Genomic DNA, 9,224 nt, shown 5'->3' with positions numbered 1-9,224 from the left:
CATGCAGCGGAGGGGCTAGGCCCGTGAGCCATGGCCACTGAGCCGGCGGGTCGGGAGCCTGTGCTCCGTAACGGGGGAGGCCACAACAGTGAGAGGCCCACGTACTGAAAAAAAAAAAAAACATACCACCATCAACCCAAGCAGATTACAAAATAGCAAGCAGATTTTAAAATAATAGTCTACAAGCCTGCTTTTTTAAATATATAACTAAATGCATTGAATATCTTATATAAAAAGCCAAAAGATAGAGTTGAAACCGAATATCAAAAGTAAACATCTCCTTCCCCAAAACCCTAACTCCACTCCAGTCATGAGGAGAACATCACACAAAGCCAAGTTGAAGGACAGTCTATGAAATATGTGAACCAGGACTCTTCAAAATTGTCATTAAGAAAAGGAAAGTCTGGGACTTTCCTGGTGGTGCACTAGTTAAGAATCCATCTGCCAATGCAGGGGACACCGGTTCCAGCCCTGGTCCGGGAAGATCCCACATGCCGCAGAGCAAGTAAGCCCGTACATCACAACTACTGAGCCTGCGCTCTAGAGCCCGCCAGCCACAACAACTGAGGCCACACGCTGCAACTAATGAAGCCCGCGCACTCTAGGGCCTGTGTGCCGCAAATACTGAGCCCAGGTGCTGCAATTACTGAAGCCCGCACTCTTAGAGCCCACGCTCCGCAACAAGAGAAGCCACCACAATGAGAAGTCCGCGCACCACAATAAAGAGTAGCCCCCACTTGCCACAACTAGAGAAAGCCTGCGCGCAGCAACAAAGACTCAACTCAGCCAAATATAAACAATAATAAAAAAATAAATAAAGGCATCATCACATAAACACAAATGAGGAAATATTTTTTTTAAAAAAAGAATAACGGGCGGGGCAGTGGTTAAGAATCTGCCTGCCAGTGCAGGGGACACGGATTTGAGCCCTGGTCCGGGAAGATCCCACATGCTGCAGTGCAACTAAGCCCGTGAGCCACAACTACTGAGCCTGCGCTTCTGGAGCCTGTGCTCCGCAACAAGAGGCGCCACGGCACTGAGAGGCCCACGAACCACGATGAGGAGTGGCCCCTGCTCGCCGCAACTAGAGAAGGCCCTCGCACAGAAACGAAGACCCAACACAGCCAAAAATAAATAAAATATAAATAAAAATAAATACATTTAAAAGGAAAACCTATACATTTCCCTTTCTGCAAATGTAGGTTTTCGAGGCAAGAGTAGAGCCTCAGAAAGAATGTCTGCAAACAGAACAATCACTAGTTCACTAAGTACAAATTGTAGGATACTTTTGGAGAATCCCATCACAGCTAGATAATTGGTCCAGGACCAAAAGTAACTACTGGAAGAAAAATGAAATCAACAGTGTACCACAGAGGTGGGAGGCACACTGGCCTGGACTAAGACATGTTCAGTCATAGATAATAAGGGTGGTGATTTTTAAGCATCATTCTCGACCCACTGTGGACTTCCTTCTGCAGCAGTATAAGGATACCACCAGATCATCTTGAAATCAAGTCATGAAATGTACCTTTATATTTCTAAAAATCAATGATCGCCCTTAAATTAACTTTTCTTATTAATTTAGTCATGGTGCTCTTTTACTTCTAAAACATTAAATCTTATTTGATTAGAGACAGACTTCAAAAAATAAAAATAAACTGTGATCAAATAGCAGGAACAAACAGTAGTAACTAAAATTTCTTCAATCTAAACTGGAGATGATTTCTGTATCTCTGTCTTTTACATTTGTCTCCATTAGGGGAAAAAATATGTACCTCATAATTAACTTGGCTGGAATGAATCAGACTGCATTTGTAAAAGTCTCAGAAGACCAATGAGCTGTGCTAAACAGTACCACTATCCACCTGAGCAGAAATTACTATCCTTAAGTTTCTATACATAACTAACACAACAAAAATTTAAACAAAAGAAGAACTACTAGAAACAAATTAGAGATTCATGTTTTTAAGTCAGTAATTTGCCTTTAGTCAGTAATTTGCCTCATACATTATGATTTTCCCTGTGGAAACCCAATTATTATCCTGAAAACAAGACCACTTTACAAAGCAAATGCATTGTGACAAAAGAAAGAAAAGGCAGATTGATACATTATTAAAATAACTCACACGCCATACCCTGAGGAGTAAGGAAGCCATGGCAGAGCAGGCCCCCTTCTCCTCAATGGACAGCACAGCTGTGGGGAAGACACTGCAGCTAGCAGAAGCGTGTCACACTTCCTCAGGGAGGAAGCAAGTTACAGACAACTCTACAGAGGGCACCCATAAACTCACGGCCACGCTCATTACCCAACGTCCAGGCCACCCACAGGCTGACTGCAGCCCAACTTTCCCACCATTCCCACACAGGCCCCAGGAACCGTCAGGCCTCTGAGGCTCTGCCAATGCCCTTCCCTCCACCCAAATATCCTTTCCCTCCTCTCTCCGGACCTCAATCCGGCCCAGCTCTAAATGAGCACTGCAAGGCCTATTTCCCTAAGAATGCCTCTCTCAAAACCAAAATTACTTCCTCGAGAATGATCTGCCTCTTACTCATCCATCATTATCTTGGATTAAATACATCATGTAAGATGCCTTATCTGACCAACACAACTATTTTAGAAATAAGAGTCATGTTTTAGACCAGCTATGACATGACATGACAACCATTCAGCTCACGAAAACCATTCAATAAATACTCTAATTGAATTGCCCAAAGAGTTGACCTAAAATAACCTAAATGCCAAGCATTCCAAGAACCGTCCTGAACCAAATTCACTTCTCATTCGAATGCCAATGTCACAGAAAGGGATGTTGTATTGTCCTTAAATGTACTTGCCTTTATCCAAAACTAGAATCTCTGATGAATCTATGGGACACACATGTAAAATATTCTGCAAAGGAAAAAAGCTTTATTTAGTGTACTGTGCTTAATATTCAGCCAGACCTGCATTTTTCTCTAAACCTTATACAATTACTTAGTCTGCAAGAAGCATTAGAAGAGAGACAATGTCTATTGAGAAAAATATGGGAAGCGAAGGTCATCAATCATTTTCTACTTTCAATAATCTCTTTCATAAAGAGGTAAATGCTCCTAAATTCCAGAATGAATGGAATTCAATACAGCAAAGTAAAATGCTTTAAATACATAAAACAAATATCTTGGTGGACCTTCCACCATCTGTTTTAGTAACTTAAATTATAAAAAACACCCTAAATTTAAGAAAAGTTATATCAACAGCTAAAATTGAGATATTTTTCCATCTATTACTTTGATTTTCCTGACCCATTTTTGAGAATTGTCAGCATTCTGGATCAATAATGCCAAATTATTTCTTGAAGACAGTGAGATTCCTCCCAAGTCATCTAACATGCTCACTAATCAATAAAGATAAGAACAAACAAGAAAGCCATATTTATGAAGCAAGCAAATTATATTAAAAGACTGACTTTGAGAAAAGGTTGCTGCTTGCCAAGAAAATTTTATTATTATACAACTTTTTCTGTCATTTGTATTACTTCATTTTCCCTTTCAGATTATCTGTGTAGCCTTGTAAACACATCATAATCCAAAGCAGTTGAGCTTTACCAATAAAATGTAAATCAACACAATAGAGCCAACTGCATAATTAAAACAAAAGTATACCGGGCTTCCCTGGTGGCACAGTGGTTGAGAGTCTGCCTGCCGATGCAGGGGCCCTGGGTTCGTGCCTCGGTTCGGGAAGATACCACATGCAGCGGAGGGGCTAGGCCCGTGAGCCATGGCCACTGAGCCGGCGGGTCTGGAGCCTGTGCTCCGTAACGGGGGAGGCCACAAGAGTGAGAGGCCCACGTACTGAAAAAAAAAAAAAAACATACCACCATCAACCCAAGCAGATTACAAAATAGCAAGCAGATTTTAAAATAATAGTCTACAAGCCTGCTTTTTTAAATATATAACTAAATGCATTGAATATCTTATATAAAAAGCCAAAAGATAGAGTTGAAACCGAATATCAAAAGTAAACATCTCCTTCCCCAAAACCCTAACTCCACTCCAGTCATGAGGAGAACATCACACAAAGCCAAGTTGAAGGACAGTCTATGAAATATGTGAACCAGGACTCTTCAAAATTGTCATTAAGAAAAGGAAAGTCTGGGACTTTCCTGGTGGTGCACTAGTTAAGAATCCATCTGCCAATGCAGGGGACACCGGTTCCAGCCCTGGTCCGGGAAGATCCCACATGCCGCAGAGCAAGTAAGCCCGTACATCACAACTACTGAGCCTGCGCTCTAGAGCCCGCCAGCCACAACAACTGAGGCCACACGCTGCAACTAATGAAGCCCGCGCACTCTAGGGCCTGTGTGCCGCAAATACTGAGCCCAGGTGCTGCAATTACTGAAGCCCGCACTCTTAGAGCCCACGCTCCGCAACAAGAGAAGCCACCACAATGAGAAGTCCGCGCACCACAATAAAGAGTAGCCCCCACTTGCCACAACTAGAGAAAGCCTGCGCGCAGCAACAAAGACTCAACTCAGCCAAATATAAACAATAATAAAAAAATAAATAAAGGCATCATCACATAAACACAAATGAGGAAATATTTTTTTTAAAAAAAGAATAACGGGCGGGGCAGTGGTTAAGAATCTGCCTGCCAGTGCAGGGGACACGGATTTGAGCCCTGGTCCTGGAAGATCCCACATGCTGCAGTGCAACTAAGCCCGTGAGCCACAACTACTGAGCCTGCGCTTCTGGAGCCTGTGCTCCGCAACAAGAGGCGCCACGGCACTGAGAGGCCCACGAACCACGATGAGGAGTGGCCCCTGCTCGCCGCAACTAGAGAAGGCCCTCGCACAGAAATGAAGACCCAACACAGCCAAAAATAAATAAAATATAAATAAAAATAAATACATTTAAAAGGAAAACCTATACATTTCCCTTTCTGCAAATGTAGGTTTTCGAGGCAAGAGTAGAGCCTCAGAAAGAATGTCTGCAAACAGAACAATCACTAGTTCACTAAGTACAAATTGTAGGATACTTTTGGAGAATCCCATCACAGCTAGATAATTGGTCCAGGACCAAAAGTAACTACTGGAAGAAAAATGAAATCAACAGTGTACCACAGAGGTGGGAGGCACACTGGCCTGGACTAAGACATGTTCAGTCATAGATAATAAGGGTGGTGATTTTTAAGCATCATTCTCGACCCACTGTGGACTTCCTTCTGCAGCAGTATAAGGATACCACCAGATCATCTTGAAATCAAGTCATGAAATGTACCTTTATATTTCTAAAAATCAATGATCGCCCTTAAATTAACTTTTCTTATTAATTTAGTCATGGTGCTCTTTTACTTCTAAAACATTAAATCTTATTTGATTAGAGACAGACTTCAAAAAATAAAAATAAACTGTGATCAAATAGCAGGAACAAACAGTAGTAACTAAAATTTCTTCAATCTAAACTGGAGATGATTTCTGTATCTCTGTCTTTTACATTTGTCTCCATTAGGGGAAAAAATATGTACCTCATAATTAACTTGGCTGGAATGAATCAGACTGCATTTGTAAAAGTCTCAGAAGACCAATGAGCTGTGCTAAACAGTACCACTATCCACCTGAGCAGAAATTACTATCCTTAAGTTTCTATACATAACTAACACAACAAAAATTTAAACAAAAGAAGAACTACTAGAAACAAATTAGAGATTCATGTTTTTAAGTCAGTAATTTGCCTTTAGTCAGTAATTTGCCTCATACATTATGATTTTCCCTGTGGAAACCCAATTATTATCCTGAAAACAAGACCACTTTACAAAGCAAATGCATTGTGACAAAAGAAAGAAAAGGCAGATTGATACATTATTAAAATAACTCACACGCCATACCCTGAGGAGTAAGGAAGCCATGGCAGAGCAGGCCCCCTTCTCCTCAATGGACAGCACAGCTGTGGGGAAGACACTGCAGCTAGCAGAAGCGTGTCACACTTCCTCAGGGAGGAAGCAAGTTACAGACAACTCTACAGAGGGCACCCATAAACTCACGGCCACGCTCATTACCCAACGTCCAGGCCACCCACAGGCTGACTGCAGCCCAACTTTCCCACCATTCCCACACAGGCCCCAGGAACCGTCAGGCCTCTGAGGCTCTGCCAATGCCCTTCCCTCCACCCAAATATCCTTTCCCTCCTCTCTCCGGACCTCAATCCTGCCCAGCTCTAAATGAGCACTGCAAGGCCTATTTCCCTAAGAATGCCTCTCTCAAAACCAAAATTACTTCCTCGAGAATGATCTGCCTCTTACTCATCCATCATTATCTTGGATTAAATACATCATGTAAGATGCCTTATCTGACCAACACAACTATTTTAGAAATAAGAGTCATGTTTTAGACCATCTATGACATGACATGACAACCATTCAGCTCACGAAAACCATTCAATAAATACTCTAATTGAATTGCCCAAAGAGTTGACCTAAAATAACCTAAATGCCAAGCATTCCAAGAACCGTCCTGAACCAAATTCACTTCTCATTCGAATGCCAATGTCACAGAAAGGGATGTTGTATTGTCCTTAAATGTACTTGCCTTTATCCAAAACTAGAATCTCTGATGAATCTATGGGACACACATGTAAAATATTCTGCAAAGGAAAAAAGCTTTATTTAGTGTACTGTGCTTAATATTCAGCCAGACCTGCATTTTTCTCTAAACCTTATACAATTACTTAGTCTGCAAGAAGCATTAGAAGAGAGACAATGTCTATTGAGAAAAATACGGGAAGCGAAGGTCATCAATCATTTTCTACTTTCAATAATCTCTTTCATAAAGAGGTAAATGCTCCTAAATTCCAGAATGAATGGAATTCAATACAGCAAAGTAAAATGCTTTAAATACATAAAACAAATATCTTGGTGGACCTTCCACCATCTGTTTTAGTAACTTAAATTATAAAAAACACCCTAAATTTAAGAAAAGTTATATCAACAGCTAAAATTGAGATATTTTTCCATCTATTACTTTGATTTTCCTGACCCATTTTTGAGAATTGTCAGCATTCTGGATCAATAATGCCAAATTATTTCTTGAAGACAGTGAGATTCCTCCCAAGTCATCTAACATGCTCACTAATCAATAAAGATAAGAACAAACAAGAAAGCCATATTTATGAAGCAAGCAAATTATATTAAAAGACTGACTTTGAGAAAAGGTTGCTGCTTGCCAAGAAAATTTTATTATTATACAACTTTTTCTGTCATTTGTATTACTTCATTTTCCCTTTCAGATTATCTGTGTAGCCTTGTAAACACATCATAATCCAAAGCAGTTGAGCTTTACCAATAAAATGTAAATCAACACAATAGAGCCAACTGCATAATTAAAACAAAAGTATACCGGGCTTCCCTGGTGGCACAGTGGTTGAGAGTCTGCCTGCCGATGCAGGGGCCCTGGGTTCGTGCCTCGGTTCGGGAAGATACCACATGCAGCGGAGGGGCTAGGCCCGTGAGCCATGGCCACTGAGCCGGCGGGTCTGGAGCCTGTGCTCCGTAACGGGGGAGGCCACAAGAGTGAGAGGCCCACGTACTGAAAAAAAAAAAAAAACATACCACCATCAACCCAAGCAGATTACAAAATAGCAAGCAGATTTTAAAATAATAGTCTACAAGCCTGCTTTTTTAAATATATAACTAAATGCATTGAATATCTTATATAAAAAGCCAAAAGATAGAGTTGAAACCGAATATCAAAAGTAAACATCTCCTTCCCCAAAACCCTAACTCCACTCCAGTCATGAGGAGAACATCACACAAAGCCAAGTTGAAGGACAGTCTATGAAATATGTGAACCAGGACTCTTCAAAATTGTCATTAAGAAAAGGAAAGTCTGGGACTTTCCTGGTGGTGCACTAGTTAAGAATCCATCTGCCAATGCAGGGGACACCGGTTCCAGCCCTGGTCCGGGAAGATCCCACATGCCGCAGAGCAAGTAAGCCCGTACATCACAACTACTGAGCCTGCGCTCTAGAGCCCGCCAGCCACAACAACTGAGGCCACACGCTGCAACTAATGAAGCCCGCGCACTCTAGGGCCTGTGTGCCGCAAATACTGAGCCCAGGTGCTGCAATTACTGAAGCCCGCACTCTTAGAGCCCACGCTCCGCAACAAGAGAAGCCACCACAATGAGAAGTCCGCGCACCACAATAAAGAGTAGCCCCCACTTGCCACAACTAGAGAAAGCCTGCGCGCAGCAACAAAGACTCAACTCAGCCAAATATAAACAATAATAAAAAAATAAATAAAGGCATCATCACATAAACACAAATGAGGAAATATTTTTTTTAAAAAAAGAATAACGGGCGGGGCAGTGGTTAAGAATCTGCCTGCCAGTGCAGGGGACACGGATTTGAGCCCTGGTCCGGGAAGATCCCACATGCTGCAGTGCAACTAAGCCCGTGAGCCACAACTACTGAGCCTGCGCTTCTGGAGCCTGTGCTCCGCAACAAGAGGCGCCACGGCACTGAGAGGCCCACGAACCACGATGAGGAGTGGCCCCTGCTCGCCGCAACTAGAGAAGGCCCTCGCACAGAAACGAAGACCCAACACAGCCAAAAATAAATAAAATATAAATAAAAATAAATACATTTAAAAGGAAAACCTATACATTTCCCTTTCTGCAAATGTAGGTTTTCGAGGCAAGAGTAGAGCCTCAGAAAGAATGTCTGCAAACAGAACAATCACTAGTTCACTAAGTACAAATTGTAGGATACTTTTGGAGAATCCCATCACAGCTAGATAATTGGTCCAGGACCAAAAGTAACTACTGGAAGAAAAATGAAATCAACAGTGTACCACAGAGGTGGGAGGCACACTGGCCTGGACTAAGACATGTTCAGTCATAGATAATAAGGGTGGTGATTTTTAAGCATCATTCTCGACCCACTGTGGACTTCCTTCTGCAGCAGTATAAGGATACCACCAGATCATCTTGAAATCAAGTCATGAAATGTACCTTTATATTTCTAAAAATCAATGATCGCCCTTAAATTAACTTTTCTTATTAATTTAGTCATGGTGCTCTTTTACTTCTAAAACATTAAATCTTATTTGATTAGAGACAGACTTCAAAAAATAAAAATAAACTGTGATCAAATAGCAGGAACAAACAGTAGTAACTAAAATTTCTTCAATCTAAACTGGAGATGATTTCTGTATCTCTGTCTTTTACATTTGTCTCCATTAGGGGAAAAAA

Source organism: Mesoplodon bidens (genome assembly GCF_964165515.1).
Source record: "Mesoplodon bidens genome assembly, contig: HAP1_SCAFFOLD_84, whole genome shotgun sequence".
Taxonomy (NCBI): domain Eukaryota; kingdom Metazoa; phylum Chordata; class Mammalia; order Artiodactyla; family Ziphiidae; genus Mesoplodon; species Mesoplodon bidens.
This window is presented reverse-complemented; position numbering follows the sequence as displayed.